Raw genomic sequence first — 16,965 nt, forward strand, 5'->3', positions numbered from 1 at the left:
ACCTTAACAAACTGAGGGAGGTCTCCATCTGAGGCCTGCCAGCTCCTATATAAACACGCGGGGATGACCGGCCCGCTGCAGAACTGTTCCACATGGCCCTGCAGGCTCAGGCCTCACATGGGGCCGCTCTGGGGTAGTTTTCACCCAACCATAGAGCGCAGGGAGGAGGGGGCATTTATTTACACAGACACAGATCCAAAATGATAGAAAGACAAATATACCAAAGACACCAGGAGAGGGGAACAGCTTATTTACAGAAGGCTCCAAACCTGGGGGGGGAGACGGACTTAACCCCCTCACGGCCGCAGCGGATAAATCCACCCATAAACCGTCCATAAAGATTCGTGTCTGAATGTGCAGAATAAAACGGCGTCAAAACTGGGGAAATGTGCAGAGAAATATCACAGCCCATCAAATAGAGAAAAATGGCCGAACGCGCGTCAGCGCCGCAGAGTCACATTTATCAGCATCAGGTCCTGCAAAAGTGAATACGGACCAAAACGTTCACTGAGGCCCACACACGGGTCCCCTGTCCTCTCGGGCCCTGTATACACTGGTTGCACCAATCGTATGTCCGCTCCTGTAACACTGTCACAAAGCAGCAGCTGTGAGTTGTTCTATAATGTAAAGTAGCGTCGTGTACACCATAGGATTAGATACACGGCTCAGCAGACAGTATCACACAGGATAGGATTAGATACACGGCTCAGCAGGCAGTATCACACAGGATAAGATTAGATACACGGCTCAGCAGACAGTATCACACAGGATAGGATTAGATACACGGCTCAGCAGGCAGTATCACACAGGATAGGATTAGATACACGGCTCAGCAGGCAGTATCACACAGGATAGGATTAGATACACGGCTCAGCAGTCAGTATCACCCAGGATAGGATTCGATACACGGCTCAGCAGACAGTATCACACAGGACAGGATTAGACACATGGCTCAGCAGACAGTTTCACACAGGATAGGATTAGCTACACGGCTCAGCAGACACTATCACACAGGATAGGATTAGATACACGGCTCAGCAGACAGTATCACACAGGATAGGATTAGATACACAGCTCAACAGTCAGTATCACACATTGTAGGGTTAGATACACTGGGATAGCAGACAGTATCACATGTGGTAGGATTAGATACACTGGATTACCAGATAGTATCATACATTGTAGGGTTAGATACACAGATTTTTCATCAGACAGTGATGTATCCGTACTGTTTTGACAGTTACACTTATTGGTCCCGTTCCTTCACCCCACAGCTCAATTTGGGGAATATTTGTACTGGTCAGTGATCGGCCAATTAGTGTTTCTAGCATTACAGGGCGGCAAACAACCAGTGAACAAACAAGATGCTTGTTCATCAGGAGAAAGTGTTTTTTGTCTGTTGTTCTCAGCAGCATATTGTCCTGTGTAAAGAGTACAGTTGTGGCCAAAAGTATTGACACCCCTGCAATTCTGTCAGATAATACTCAGTTTCTTCCTGAAAATGATTGCAAACACAAATTCTTTGGTATTATTATCTTCAATTAATTTGTCTTAAATTAAAAAAACACAAAAAGAATTGTCCTAAAGCCAAATTGGATATAATTCCACACCAAACATAAAAAAGAGGGTGGACAAAAGTATTGGCACTGTTCGAAAAATCATGTGATGCTTCTCTAATTTGTGTAATTAACAGCACCTGTAACTTACCTGTGGCACCTAACAGGTGTTGTCAATAACTAAATCACACTTGCAGCCAGTTGACATGGATTAAAGTTGACTCAACCTCTGTCCTGTGTCCTTGTGTGTACCACATTGAGCAGGAGAAAAGAAAGAAGACCAAAGATCTGTCTGAGGACTTGAGAAACCAAATTGTGAGGAAGCATGAGCAATCTCAAGGCTACAAGTCCATCTCCAAAGACCTGAATGTTCCTGTGTCTACCGTGCGCAGTGTCATCAAGAAGTTTAAAAGCCCATGGCACTGTGGCTAACCTCCCTAGATGTGGACGGAAAAGAAAAATTGACAAGAGATTTCAACGCAAGATTGTGCGGAAATTGAATAAAGAACCTCGACTAACATCCAAACAAGTTCAAGCTGCCCTGCAGTCCGAGGGTACAACAGTGTCAACCCGTACTATCCGTCGGCGTCTGAATGAAAAGGGACTGTATGGTAGGAGACCCAGGAAGACCCCACTTCTTACCCCGAGACATAAAAAAGCCAGGCTGGAGTTTGCCAAAACTTACCTGAAAAAGCCTAAAACGTTTTGGAAGAATGTTCTCTGGTCAGATGAGACAAAAGTAGAGCTTTTTGGGCAAAGGCATCAACATAGAGTTTACAGGAGAAAAAAAGAGGGATTCACATAAAAGAACACGGTCCCTACAGTCAAACATGGCGGAGGTTCCCTGATGTTCCCTGATGTTTTGGGGTTGCTTTGCTGCCTCTGGCACTGGACTGCTTGACCGTGTGCATGGCATTATGAAGTCTGAAGACTACCAACAAATTTTGCAGCATAATGTAGGGCCCAGTGTGAGAAAGCTGGGTCTCCCTCAGAGGTCATGGGTCTTCCAGCAGGACAATGACCCAAAACACACTTCAAAAAGCACTAGAAAATGGTTTCAGAGAAAGCACTGGAGACTTCTAAGGTGGCCAGCAATGAGTCCAGACCTGAATCCCATAGAACACCTGTGGCGAGATCTAAAAATGGCAGTTTGGAGAAGGCACCCTTCTAATATCAGGGACCTGGAGCAGTTTGCCAAAGAAGAATGGTCTAAAATTCCAGCAGAGCATTGTAAGAAACTCATTGATGGTTACTGGAAGCGGTTGGTCGCAGTTATTTTGGCTAAAGGTTGTGCAACCAAGTATTAGGCTGAGGGTGCCAATACTTTTGTCTGGCCCATTTTTGGAGTTTTGTGTGAAATGATCAATGTTTTGCTTTTTGCTTCATTCTCTTTTGTGTTTTTCATTTAAGACAAATTAAATGAAGATAATACCAAAGAATTTGTGTTTGCAATCATTTTCAGGAAGAAACTGAGTATTATCTGACAGAATTGCAGGGGTGTCAATACTTTTGGCCACAACTGTAGATGTGCTGCCGAGAACAATGATATCCTATGTGCACAGAACGATTGTATCAATGATTGTTCTGTGCACATAGAATTGTGGTCATCCAGTGTAAACAGGCCATCGGCTTGCATGTCGTAAATCAGCGGTTGATTAATGTGTATCGGAGCTCTGGTTGCACACCTCACCTGTTTTGAATGCAGCTCCGGATGTGATTGGAGAGTAAGATTTGATATAATTGAAGATCACAAATTAAAAATCAAATTTATTTCCATTTTGTCTAAATTTGGGTTAATAGATTGGGCACATGCCCATATACCCCGAGGTCTGGACATCACCGATGTCGCTGCTTACTACACAAAACCTTGACCCCTTCCAGTAGTGAGGACAGCAGAGCGATACCCCCCAAATCTCCTATCCATGGGTCTAGATCTAATAGGAGTGTGTGGCAGTCAATAGGTCAGAAATGACCATAATTAAAGGTTACAAGGTTCAACCCTCTTCACTGACCACCGGGTCTGACGGCCTGAGGGGGAAATTCTGTGCGACAGTCTGCAAAAATAAATACAGCCAATATAAAACAAGGCATCTAATGGGGAGCGAGGAAGGAATTTTTTTTTTTTTTTTATAGCTGGCAGTCACTATGATGAGCGCTACAGCCCGTGCCTCTTTTTGTGGCTTTGCTTGACGCGTTTCTCCGTTTTTATAATCTTTTATAAACGCACCAGGCTGCAGCCATTTACATCTACCTGTGTATAGGGAAGAAGCAGCAAAAACATCATGGATGACCCCCAAAACCAAAATAAAAACAGCTTGTAAAAGAACTGCATGAAATTCATGTCAATTTTACCAAAAAGTGTTAAAAAATTGGATACAGAGGAAGCTCAAGGGTGGTCTCACACTCAGCATGTTTTGGAGAAATGGAAGAGGGGTTCCCTATTTTCTTTGTCTTGATTTGTTGTTTTTTTTTTAAATTTTCTTTCTTTAGTTGCGGTGGGCTGTAGCTTTGATCGAGTTATGGCGCAGTCAGAACGGCGTATAAATCAGACCGAGATCCGACTGGCCGGCAGCTCTACCGACCCGAGCGAGACGGCTGCATAGAAATACATGAAGCTGACATGCTCAGGTTGAGAGAGCTGCCGGCCAGTCCGTGCATGCCAGTCTGATGTTGGACCGATTTTTTATCATCGACTGACCGCACCCTATTTTCCAAACTGTAAATAAGTGCACACAACGTCTTTAAAGGGAATCTGTCACCCCATTTTTGGCCTCTGACCTTTCCCGACACCTGCGCGCTGCAGTATGGAGGCGCCGGACCGCGACACACACCGCAACCGCCCCCCCCCCCCCCCCCCCCCCGGTGTGTATAATCTAACTCGTTTTTCTTATCTTTCAGAATGCTGTAGACAAGCCCCTGATGGTGGTGGCCACAGCTCATAGGCCGAAAATGGGGTGACAGATTCCCTTTAAGATGCTGTTGGAGCCGGCAAGGTTTCCCTAGGCAAAGCAGCTTCAGGATGAAGCCAGTTGTTTTTTCTGTTGAAGCAGCTTCGCTGGTGGTTTTGCCACCGACATGTTTTCCCTTTACTTGGCCGAAAAATGACTTCTTCTTTGAATGAGACACTTCTACTCCTACTGATGGATACACTTCTGACTTTGGTATATAAAAAAAAAAAACCCAAAAAAACCCAACACATTGGGGTTGTACACGCCATTCTTAATGGTGGAGTAGGGTGTGACACGTCTGGGGGAATATCTTCATACTATTTTTTTGCTTGCTTTCTTTTTTTTTTGGGCCTGACAATATTGTTGGCACTTTTCCCAAGTTTTGGGTAAACAATTTTGTTTCAAGCATCTGATGCTCATTCAAACTCACTCATGGCAAGTAACAGGTGTGGGCAATATGAAAATCACACCTGACACCAGATAAAAAGAGGAAATGTTGACTTGATCTTTGCACTGTGTGTGTGTGTGCCACACTAAGCACAGAGAGCATAAAGAGAAGAGAACTGTCTGAGGACTTGATAACCAAAACTGTTGAAAAATATCAACAATCTCAAGGTTAAAAGTCCATCTCCAGAGATCTTGATATTAATTTGTCCGCAGGGCGCAATATAATCAAGAAGTTTACAACCCATGGCACTGTAGGAAATCTCTCTGGACGTGGACAACAGAGAAAAAAAACGATGAAAGGTTGTAACACAGAATAGTCTAGATGGTGGATAAGCAGCCCCAATCAAGTCCCAAAGAAATTCACACTGTCTTGCAGGCTCAGGGTGCATCAGTGTCAGCTCAGACTATCTATCCATATGTGAATGACATGAAACACTATGGCAGGAGACCCAGGAGGACCTCACTGCTGACACAGAGCATAAATAAGCTAAACTGCAGTTTGCCAAATGTACGTAAGCCAAAATCATTCTGGGAAAGAGTATTTTGGACAGATGAGACCAAGATAGATTTATTTTTGGTAAAGCACATCATTCTAGTCTTTACCGAAAATGGAATGAGGCCTACAAAGAAAAGAACACAGTACCTACAGTCAAAAATGGTGGAGGTTCAAAGATGTTTTGAAGTTGTTTTGCTGACTCTGGCACTGCGTGCCTTGACTGTGTGCAAGGCATCATGAAATCGGAAGATTACAAATGATTTGTAGTGTAGTACCCAGCATCAGAAAGTGGAGTTTGTGTCCTAGGTTATGGGTCTTTCAGCAGGACAATGACCCCAAACATACTTCAAGAAGCACCAAGAAATGGGTGGAAACACAGCGCTGTAGAGTTCTGAAGAGTCCGGATCTAAATTCCATTGAATACCTGTCGAGAAATCTTAAAATTCCTGTTGGGAGAAGGCGCCTTCATATATGAGAGATCTGGAGCAGTTTGTAAAAGAAGAGTCAGCCAAAATTCCAGCTGAGGTGTAAAAACTTTGTTGATGATTATAGGAAGCGATTGATTGCAGTTATTTATTCCAAAGGATGTACAACCAAATATTAAGTTGAGGGTGTCAACAATTTTGTGCAGCCCATTTAGGGAGTTTAGTGTGAAATTATGTCCAATTTGTTTTCTCTCTTTTTCTGTAGTTCCAATACACACAAATAAAATATATCTTTGTATAAAAAACGTGATTGCAATAATTCTCTGGGAAAAATATTTTATTTTCAGGAACAATTTCAAGATTGCCAACACTTTTTTTGGCCATGACTGTAGTTGCAAAATTGTCAGCTGGTTGTAAAATAAAAATGTTTGTCTGATTTCAGTCAATGTAATCTATGAAAATGTGGACGTAAGGGGGTTTGATAATTTTATATTTGTTAAGTTTATTTTTGCTTCTATTCAGGCTTAGGTGATAAGCATGTTTAAATATGTTCTTTGTAACAATTCAATGCAATGTTTATAATTTGTAATATGCAACTTCATTACAAAATCAATAAAAATGATGTTTAAAACAAAAAAAAAAATGTTTCTTGAACTGAAGCACACTCTTAGAAAGATGCCTCATAGATTCTGCATGTATCTGTACCTCACGCATGTTTCATGTGTTCATATGAGATACTACAGATCCGGTTGGCCACAAAGGTATGGCAGAGGTGCGTTGGGCACCTGGGTATGGCAGAGGTGCGTTGGGCACCTGGGTATGGCAGAGGTGCGTTGGGCACCTGGGTATGGCAGAGGTGCGTTGGGCACCTGGGTATGGCAGAGGTGCGTTGGGCACCTGGGTATGGCAGAGGTGCGTTGGGCACGTGGGTATGGCAGAGGTGCGTTGGGCATATGCATTCGGCATGAATTAATGTATGAAAATCAAGTCTCTGATGTGGCAGTGAATGGAAGCAGGAGCGTCTGGTGAGTGATAACATGGCAAAGCATCAGTCACCACACAGCACCATATGGTGGCACACACCTATAGAATGACTGCAGTTCTGTATAATGATCCCTTTTGATGTCCCTTTGCACAGCCGCAGGATACAGTGTCGCAGGGCACAGACTAGCAGTCCGGGCTCTGGCAGGGAAGGGGTTAACATAGCAAGTCGTACCACCCAAGACTAATTATAATAACGTATTACGTCTCTCTTTTGTGGCGCTGATGAATGGCTCCTTTAAGATTTTTGGGGTCTTTTGTTGTTGCTTTTTGTTTTGTTTTGTGTCTTGGTGGAGGGGGCCGGGTGGGTGGGGGTCCGGCAGGGAGTAGCAGGTGGCAGTAAAGGGGGCTGTTTGTAGCCCTCACAATCTTTTATTTCCCCCGGCAGAGAAACGGCCCGTTGTGTCATTTCTCACAGAAAGTTACAAAATAACCCAGCACGATGTTTGCCAACACGGAGTCCAGTAAATCTGCCTACACGGGGCACGAGAGACCATGGACTGCCCAGGCGCAGACGCAAAAGAAACCCTAAATATTAAATAGGACCAAATGTTATAAGTTTTTATCTATAAATGCAAAACCCCAGTGTAATCATGTCCTCTACAAAGGAAATAATACCGGAGTCGTTCCACTCTAGTTATCTGCTCCTGGGAAAGCTGGGTGGTAACCAATATGGCAGCCGGCCCCTGCAGACCAGCCCCAACTACACCGACTGTAGTACTGGCATCCATAGTCATTCTCAGCCAGCGGAGGGTGCAAGCAATGATGCCCACCGCAATGTCAACTCTGACATTTCTTCTGTGACACCAGCTTAAAATAGAAGTATCTAAAGGGTTATTCCCAAAATCGTATGTTTTCTCCTATCCAAGGAATACAGGAAACTTAAAGACTGCTGAGGGTCTGTCCACTGGGACCCCCAGCGATTGTCAGAACGGGGCTCTAGATTACTGGGATCGGGCGTCGTAGGGCTCAACCTCCTCTCCATTCATTGAGTATGGATGTGCAAAGCTCCGTCCTTTGCTTTCTCTGGTAGCGGAGGTCGAAGATGCACAGCTCTACTCCTAAGGTAGAGCTCTACAGGGCTCTGTTCTCAGCATCACCGAGGGTCCCAGCATTCAGACCCCAATGATCAGTAACTATCCTGCATCCTATGGATGGGGAATAACTTGTGATTCTGAAAGTATCCCTTTAAGCAAAATCACAGATACAGTTAAATAAATTGTCCCACCATAGTGTTTTAAATATGCCTTAAAAGTAGATACCTAACATTTAACACCATTTCTAGTTTAGGCAGAAAAATTTATTTTGCGCTCCCAGAATACAGTATTATTATATTCTGCCTGCAGCCACCACTAGGGGGAGCTCCCTGTATACAGAGATACATGATACGATCCAGTCTGCAGTCACCACTAGGGGGAGCTCCCTGTATACAGAGATACATGATAAGATCCTGTCTGCAGCCACCACTAGGGGAAGCTCCCTGTATACAGAGGTACATTATACTATTATATCTGCAGTCACCACTAGGGGGAGCTCCCTGTGTACAGATACATTATGCTATTATATCTGCAGTCACCACTAGGGGGAGCTACCTGTATAGAGATACATGATACGATCCAGTCTGCAGTCACCACTAGGGGGAGCTCCCTGTATACAGAGATACATTATACTATTATATCTGCAGTCACCACTAGGGGGAGCTCCCTGTATAGATACATTATACTATTATATCTGCAGTCACCACTAGGGGGAGCTCCCTGTATACAGAGATACATGATACATGACCTCCTCTCATCTTCCCCTTACTGTTGGGGTTCCTCAAGGATCAGTCCTAGGCCCCCTCCTCTTCTTGTACACTGCCCCTATTGGTAAAACACTCAGTAGATTTGGCTTCCAGTACCATCTCTATGCTGATGACACCCAATTATACGCTTCTTCTCCTGAGATCACGCCAGCCTTTCTAGAAAACACCAGAGATTGTCTAAACGCTGTGTCTAACATCATGTCCTCACTATATCTGAAACTGAACCTGTCAAAGACTGAACTCCTTGTGTTTCCGCCCTCTACTAATGTACCTATACCCGACATTGCCATTTCTGTGTGTGGTTCCACTATTACTCCCCAGCAAAATGTCCGCTGTCTTGGCATCATACTTGACTCCGAGCTTTCCTTTGCCCCCCCCCCCCCCACATTCGATCACTGGCTCGCTCTTGTTATCTGCACCTCAAAAACATTTCTAAAATTTGACCTTTTCTTACTTTTGACTCCGCAAAAACTCTTACTGTTTCTCTTATTCATTCTCGTCTCGACTATTGTAACTCTCTTCTAATCGGTCTCCTTCTTACCAAACTCTCCCCTCTCCAATCTGTCTTGAATGCTGCAGCCAGGATCATATTTCTCACTAATCGTTACACCGATGCCTCTACCTTGTGCCAGTCACTACACTGGCTACCCATCCACTCCAGAAATCAGTATAAACTTATTACCCTCACCCACAAAGCTCTCCATGGTTCAGCACCACCCTACGTCTCCTCCCTTGTTTCAGTATACCACCCTACCCGCGCCCTCCGTTCTGCTGATGACCTGAGGTTAGCATCCTCAATAAACAGAACCTCCCACTTCCGTCTCCAAGACTTTACACGTGCTGCACCAATTCTTTGGAATGCACTTCCCAGGTCAATATGAGTAGTCCCCAATCCCCACAATTTTAAGCGTGCCCTGAAAACGCATTTATTCAGACTGGCCTATCGCCTCCGCGCATTAACCTAATCTATCCCTGTGTGGCACAGTCAAAGGTTTTACCATAACCAGGTTCCCCGCATCATGTTCCCACATGCTTTATGCATCCATTAGCCCTCTGCGTCTGTACTGTTACACACCTAACATTATGGCTGGTCCATACAATCAGGGCAACTGTTACCACCCACCTTTCTTGTCTACCTTTTTTTCCTCATAGATTGTAAGCTTGCGAGCAGGGCCCTCATTCCTCTTGGTATCTGTTATGATCTATGTGATTATTGTTATGCTGTAATGTCTACTGTCTGTACAAATCCCCTCTGAAATGTAAAGTGCTGCGGAATATGTCGGCGCTATAGAAATAAAATTATAAGATTCTGTCTGCAGTCACCACTAGGGGGAGCTACCTGTATACAGAGATACATTATACTATTATATCTGCAGTCACCACTAGGGAGAGCTCCCTGTATGCAGAGATACATGACAAGATCCTGCCTGCAGCCACCACTAGGAGGAGCTCCCTGTATACAGAGATACATGATCAGGGCTGTGGAGTCGGAGTTAGTTTTGGTTGGAGTCGGAGTTGGTAGAAATGTACCGACTCCGACTTTTAAAAAAAATGTATTAATATTTCATAATTGAACTTTCATATGAATTTTATAAATGTCACTCAAATATATATGTTCTATCAAACTATGAACAACAGTGATAAGCAGTTCTGCTGGAGATAGACATTTCTTACTTCTTGTGTGTCACTGTTCTCCACTGCCCTTATACTTGTTTAACCTCATGCTGCCCCAACCCCCCTACTTACAATGTATGAAACTGAAAGTGAAAGTGTTGCAAATTCTTAGTAGTAAAGCTCCTCCTCTAGACTAGATCATACTAGGTGTGCGTCTTCCAAGCATCTCACAGCTGCCTGCTACTCAGAAGAGGAAGACTGTAAGAAGTATTATCCTTTCAACAAACTTTGCATCAGTTAACTGTGAGTACATGAGGAATAATAACAGTATTACTGACCACTATATCAGTTGTACGACCTGGCAATAATTTTCTACAATTGTTTTTAGGAAAAACAATTGTCATTTGGATTGTGAATGCAGAATTAAAAACCTGAGAATGTCAAAGAAGCATCACATTAAATCAGCTGTATTTGAACATTTCACCATCACTCAAGATAGAAAACATTATGTCTGTCAGTGTATGACAAATGATCCAGATGAAAACAAATGCTGTGAAGCCAAGATGAGTGCATATTCAGGCAAAGATAAAAATGCTCCTACCAGAGCTTCTAATCTAAAGAGACATTTACAGCGCTTTCATCCAGAAGTACTCAAAGCAGTGGATGAGAAAGACTGCATCCAAACCAATGAACCAGTGCCCAGCTCTTCCAGCCAAACAAAGGAGCAGAGAACTTTGCAGCCATCAGTTGCAAGATATTTTGTCAGTGACAAAGTTACTGTGACAATGACAGTAGATACATTTAAAAAACAGATCATAGAGCTTGTTGTAAAGGATAGTGTGCCTATTTCATTATTTTCACAACCAGCTTTTATGTGTCTGAATGGGGAAATGGCCCGCAAGCTTGGTGTTTCTCTGGAGAGAGAGAGTATTAGAAAATTAGTAATCGAAGAAGCTTTTAAACAAAAGGAAGAACTTAAAATAACTCTCAAGGGACGCTTTCTGTTTCTTAAAATGGATGCCTGCACACGTCACAGAGTGATCTATTTTGTCATCAATGTCCGATTTGTTTGTGACAAAAATGAAATAGTTACCAAGACATTGGCAGTAAAAGACACCAAAGCTCATCACACCAGTGAGTTTCTCCAGGTCTTGGTGGAAAAGGTTCTGCAAGACTATGAACTTAAAAAAGAGCAAGTTCTTTCTGTCGTAACTGACAATGCTTCAAATATGATAAGTACTATTAAGCTAATGAATGAGAGTAATGATGGTGACCAGCAGCTAGAAGAACATTCTGGGTCCACAGACACAGAAATGTTTGAAATAGAGGAACAGATTATTGTAACTGAGGAGCAAACTGAAGTTGCTTCAGATGAACAGCAACATGATAGTTTAGATGATCTTGTTGAAACTGTGTCAATATGTTCTTTCATTCATCACATGTGCTGTGTTGTGCATACGCTAGAGCTGGCTATAAGAGACAGTCTGCAAGATGGACATGCTGCTGCACTGATTGGCAAGGTGAGAAAATTGGCTACTGTTGTGAGAACCCCTAAAGTTGACTCAATTTTGAAGAGACGTGCTGGAAAAGGGGCAATTATTGATCAAGCCACACGATGGGGCAGTACTTAATGATTCAGCGCTTGGTTGAACTGAAAACCTTTCTTGTAGACATGGCTAACCCTCAACTGACGCTAAATGAAAGTCAGTGGAATCAGGTGACTGAGCTGGAAAAATTGCTAGAGCACCCATTTACAGTGACTAAAAAATTACAAGCAGAGGACTTAACTCCAGGTATTTTCTTAAAGGAGTGGAAGAACCTGATGTTTTGCCTGTCCCAAAGAGGAGGGTTAATTGCAAGTGGCATTGCTACATCAATGAAATGGAGAGAGGAGCTACTATTACAAAATAACATTCTTTTGGCAGCTGTTTATGTAGACCCAATGCATCGGATTCTTCTAGATGATCAACAGCTAAGTAAAGGAAAAGAAGCTCTGTTTGAAATAGCAGTAAGGATGAAAGGGTTGCAGAACAGTCAGGAGGAACAAGAAGAATTTGGTCGTCCTGCCACATCTTCACCCTCATCATCAACTGATGAAGAATTTAATTTCGAAAAATATTTGGATCACAAGGACCGTGCAAAGCGTTCCCGCATAGAAGAAGAGTCATCCCCATCAAGGAACACAGCCAGTACATTTCAGCAGAATTTTTCATGTGCACTAAAAGAAATTGAGAAATTTGACCGTACATCAAAAATAACAGTGCAACAAGCGATTCCTCTGTATCCTGACATTGTCAGAGATGTTGCCCGAGTGGTTACTGCTTTGCCACCAACACAAGTTAGTGTAGAGAGGTTGTTCTCTGCTCTCAAAATAATTAGATCAGATTTGAGGGCATCCATGAAGGAGGATCTGACAGGCAATACTTTTTCTGAGGACAAATTTATAGATTTCTTCTTATTAACTGCATAAAAGTGTTTATTGCATATTTACTTACAGTTTAGAAAAGTTTATAAAAGTTATTTGCTATATTCTAATTGTATTCTAATAAATGTAGTTTTTGCTCTAAGTGGTCTGATTACTTATATGATGGTGAGAAACTGAATAAGCACGATGTTTAATATTTTACAACAGTAAATTTGTTGTTATGAATTGGCCATTTATGAAGGAGTCGGAGCCTGATAAAATCCAGGAGTCGGAGTCGCAACTGTGGCTTACCGACTCCACAGCCCTGTACATGATACTGTAAATTCCTATCGAGATACATAAGATTCTGTCTAGCTGCAGCCACCACCAGAGGGCGTTCCCTGTATAAAACAAGAAATTATAAAATTCCGGGTGCAGCCGCCATCACTGGGATCTCTCTCAATATTGAGATGCATCCTATGTCTGTTCCCCTACACTTGCCCCCTATGTTCAGACAAGCATGCACATTATAAATGGTGGTGAGACGGAAGGTAAGGATAGGACAACTTTCTACTCTCCCTACTGAAAACAGCCAATGCCCAGTGTCCCTGTTTGGCCAGCTTTCACCTGGAGGTAAATATCCCTCGTCTATGGGCGGCTTCATTACTTCTCATCCCTTACTTCAAACACTTAGGAGCAGCTTATCCTGGTGATAACCAACTTTAGCCAGACACATTGGCCTAAAGTGGATGAAAATGGAAAATTTTCAACCGTAACAAATGTTTGATGATGAAATGTAACAACTGTTAGTATTACAGTTGTGGCCAAAAGTATTGACACCCCTGCAATTTTGTCAGATAATACTCAGTTTCTTCCTGAAAATGATTGCAAACACAAATTCTTTGGTATTATTATCTTCATTTAATTTGTCTTAAATGAAAAAGCACAAAAGAGAATGAAGCAAAAAGCAAAACATTGATCATTTCACACAAAACTCCAAAAATGGGCCAGACAAAAGTATTGGCACCCTCAGCCTAATACTTGGTTGCACAACCTTTAGCCAAAATAACTGCGACCAACCGCTTCCGGTAACCATCAATGAGTTTCTTACAATGCTCTGCTGGAATTATAGACCATTCTTGTTTGGCAACCTGCTCCAGGTCCCTGATATTAGAAGGGTGCCTTCTCCAAACTGCCATTTTTAGATCTCTCCACCGGTGTTCTATGGGATTCAGGTCTGGACTCATTGCTGGCCACCTTAGAAGTCTCCAGTGCGTTCTCTCAAACCATTTTCTAGTGCTTTTTGAAGTGTGTTTTGGGTCATTGTTCTGCTGGAAGACCCATGACCTCTGAGGGAGACCCAGCTTTCTCACACTGGGCCCTACATTATGCTGCAAAATTTGTTGGTAGTCTTCAGACTTCATAATGCCATGCACACGGTCAAGCAGTCCAGTGCCAGAGGCAGCAAAGCAACCCCAAAACATCAGGGAACCTCCGCCATGTTTGACTGTAGGGACCGTGTTCTTTTCTTTGAATGCCTTTTTTTCTCCTGTAAACTCTATGTTGATGCCTTTGCCCAAAAAGCTCTACTTTTGTCTCATCTGACCATAGAACATTCTTCCAAAACGTTTTAGGCTTTTTCAGGTAAGTTTTGACAAACTCCAACCTGGCTTTTTTATGTCTCGGGGTAAGAAGTGGGGTCTTCCTGGGTCTCCTATCATACAGTCCCTTTTCATTCAGACGCCGACGGATAGTACGGGTTGACACTGTTGTACCCTCGGACTGCAGGGCAGCTTGAACTTGTTTGGATGTTAGTCGAGGTTCTTTATCCAACATCCGCACAATCTTGTGTTGAAATCTCTTGTCAATTTTTCTTTTCCGTCCACATCTAGGGAGGTTAGCCACAGTGCCATGGGCTTTAAACTTCTTGATGACACTGAGAACGGCAGACACAGGAACATTCAGGTCTTTGGAGATGGACTTGTAGCCTTGAGATTGCTCATGCTTCCTCACAATTTGGTTTCTCAAGTCCTCAGACAGTTCTTTGGTCTTCTTTCTTTTCTCCATGCTCAATGTGGTACACACAAGGACACAGGACAGAGGTGGAGTCAACTTTAATCCATGTCAACTGGCTGCAAGTGTGATTTAGTTATTGCCAACACCTGTTAGGTGCCACAGGTAAGTTACAGCTGCTGTTAATTACACAAATTAGAGAAGCATCACATGATTTTTCGAACAGTGCCAACACTTTTTGTCCACCCTCTTTTTTATGTTTGGTGTGGAATTATATCCAATTTGGCTTTAGGACAATTCTTTTTGTGTTTTTTCATTTAAGACAAATTAAATGAAGATAATAATACCAAAGAATTTGTGTTTGCAATCATTTTCAGGAAGAAACTGAGTATTATCTGACAGAATTGCAGGGGTGTCAATACTTTTGGCCACAACTGTAACTACCAATGGCTGACGGTCATCATCTGACAAGTAGTCGGCCATGCTTGACATTTCCATCCGATACACAAACCAGATACGGGCAGCACGGTGGCTCAGTGGACAGCCTTGCAGCGCTGGAGTTCTGGGTTCGAATCCCACCAAGGACAACATCTGCAAAGATTTTGTTTGTTCTCCCCGTGTTTGCGTGGGTTTCCACCGGATACTCCGGTTTCCTCCCACATTCCAAAGACATACTGATAGAGAATTTAGATTGTGAGCCCCATCGGGGACAGTGATGATCATGTGTGCAAACTCTGGAAAGTGCTGCGGAATATGTTAGCGCTATATAAAAATAAAGATTATTATTAATACTGTGAAATAGTAACATTCTTCACTAACTCAGTGTTATTTCAAAATGAATCTTTTTGCTATGTGATCAGAGAGCAGCATGATGTATGGGCAGAGACCGTGATTCCAGCGATGTATCACTTACTGGGCTGCTTGCTGTAGTTTTGATCCCTATTTTATCTACTGCAGCTATATCAGATCTCTAAAATGATGAGCTCTATATAACCCCGTCCACACCTCTGATTGGCAGTGCACTGTGTATAGACAGACCAATCAGTGGTGGGGGCATGGTTGGACAACCTGGCAGCAGGTTCACTAGTCCTCTAGTGATAATCTCCTGCTGATAAAACTTTGATTTTATAAAAACAGCAAGCAGCCCAGTAAGTGACGCATTGCTGGAATCAGGGTATCTGCTCCTACATTATGCTGCTCTCAGATTAAGCAGAAAAAATCTGGTGACAGACTCCCTTTAAGGCCCCCAAACACACGGAAGTAAGCTGAACCCACTGATTTTGGGTGCCTGGGAGATAGGTATCTGGCAGAAGCTTAAGCCCCCGTCACACATAGCGATCTCGCTAGCGAGATCGCTGCTGAGTCGCAAGTTTTGTGACGCAACAGCGATCTCACCAGCGAGATCGCTGTGTGTGACACCAGCGACCGGCCCCCCTGCCGGTTATCGGTGATCGTCCTGGAATGGCCAGGACATTTTTTTGATCGCTGGTCTCCTGCTGGCCAGCACACATCGCTGCGTGTGACAGGCGGGAGACCAGCGATCAGGAGCTGGTAACTAAGGTAAACAGAGGGTTTCTAAGCGGCGCGCGGCGCTTAGAAACCCGATGTGTACCTTAGTTACCAGCGCCTTGCACCAGTGCGCTGGTAGCTAAGGTACACAGTGGGTAACTAAGCGACGTGCGTCGCTTGTTACCCCTGTGTCGCTGATCGCTGGTGAAGCTGCCTGTTTTTCAGCTCACCAGCGATCATGTAGCGACACACCAGCAATCCTGCCAAGGTCATATCGTTGTCGGGATCGCTGGTGCGTCGCTATGTGTGACGGGGCCCTTACTCCACTCTCCCCATTGGGAACACATGCGGAGTTGAGTATACATGTGTATAGAGGAAGATTACTGCAATCGAGGCAGTTCCTTTATATTCTCATTCACAGTAAAATCTGCCAATTTGCCCCCATTTGTCTCTCACTTCTCTTACTGTTGCCAATCTCTCTGCGCACCACACTGCCAGGACACCACGTTACTTTAGACACAGCACCTTCCTCTGCCCCGGGGCACCTCAACCCCACAGAGTGCAGCGATCAGGCCCCGACCACCCACGCTGCAGTCTGTTACCGCACCCTAATCACATGTCATTGCATACAACCGTGCACCCCTTCACTGCTGGAGCCGCCGCTTACTGTAACCACCACCTTGGAGTCCTACACCACGGAGGGATGCG

The sequence above is a fragment of the Dendrobates tinctorius genome, unplaced genomic scaffold, assembly GCF_039654945.1.
Source record: "Dendrobates tinctorius isolate UK_male_01 unplaced genomic scaffold, ASM3965494v1 ptg000138l, whole genome shotgun sequence".
Classification (NCBI taxonomy): Eukaryota; Metazoa; Chordata; class Amphibia; order Anura; family Dendrobatidae; genus Dendrobates; species Dendrobates tinctorius.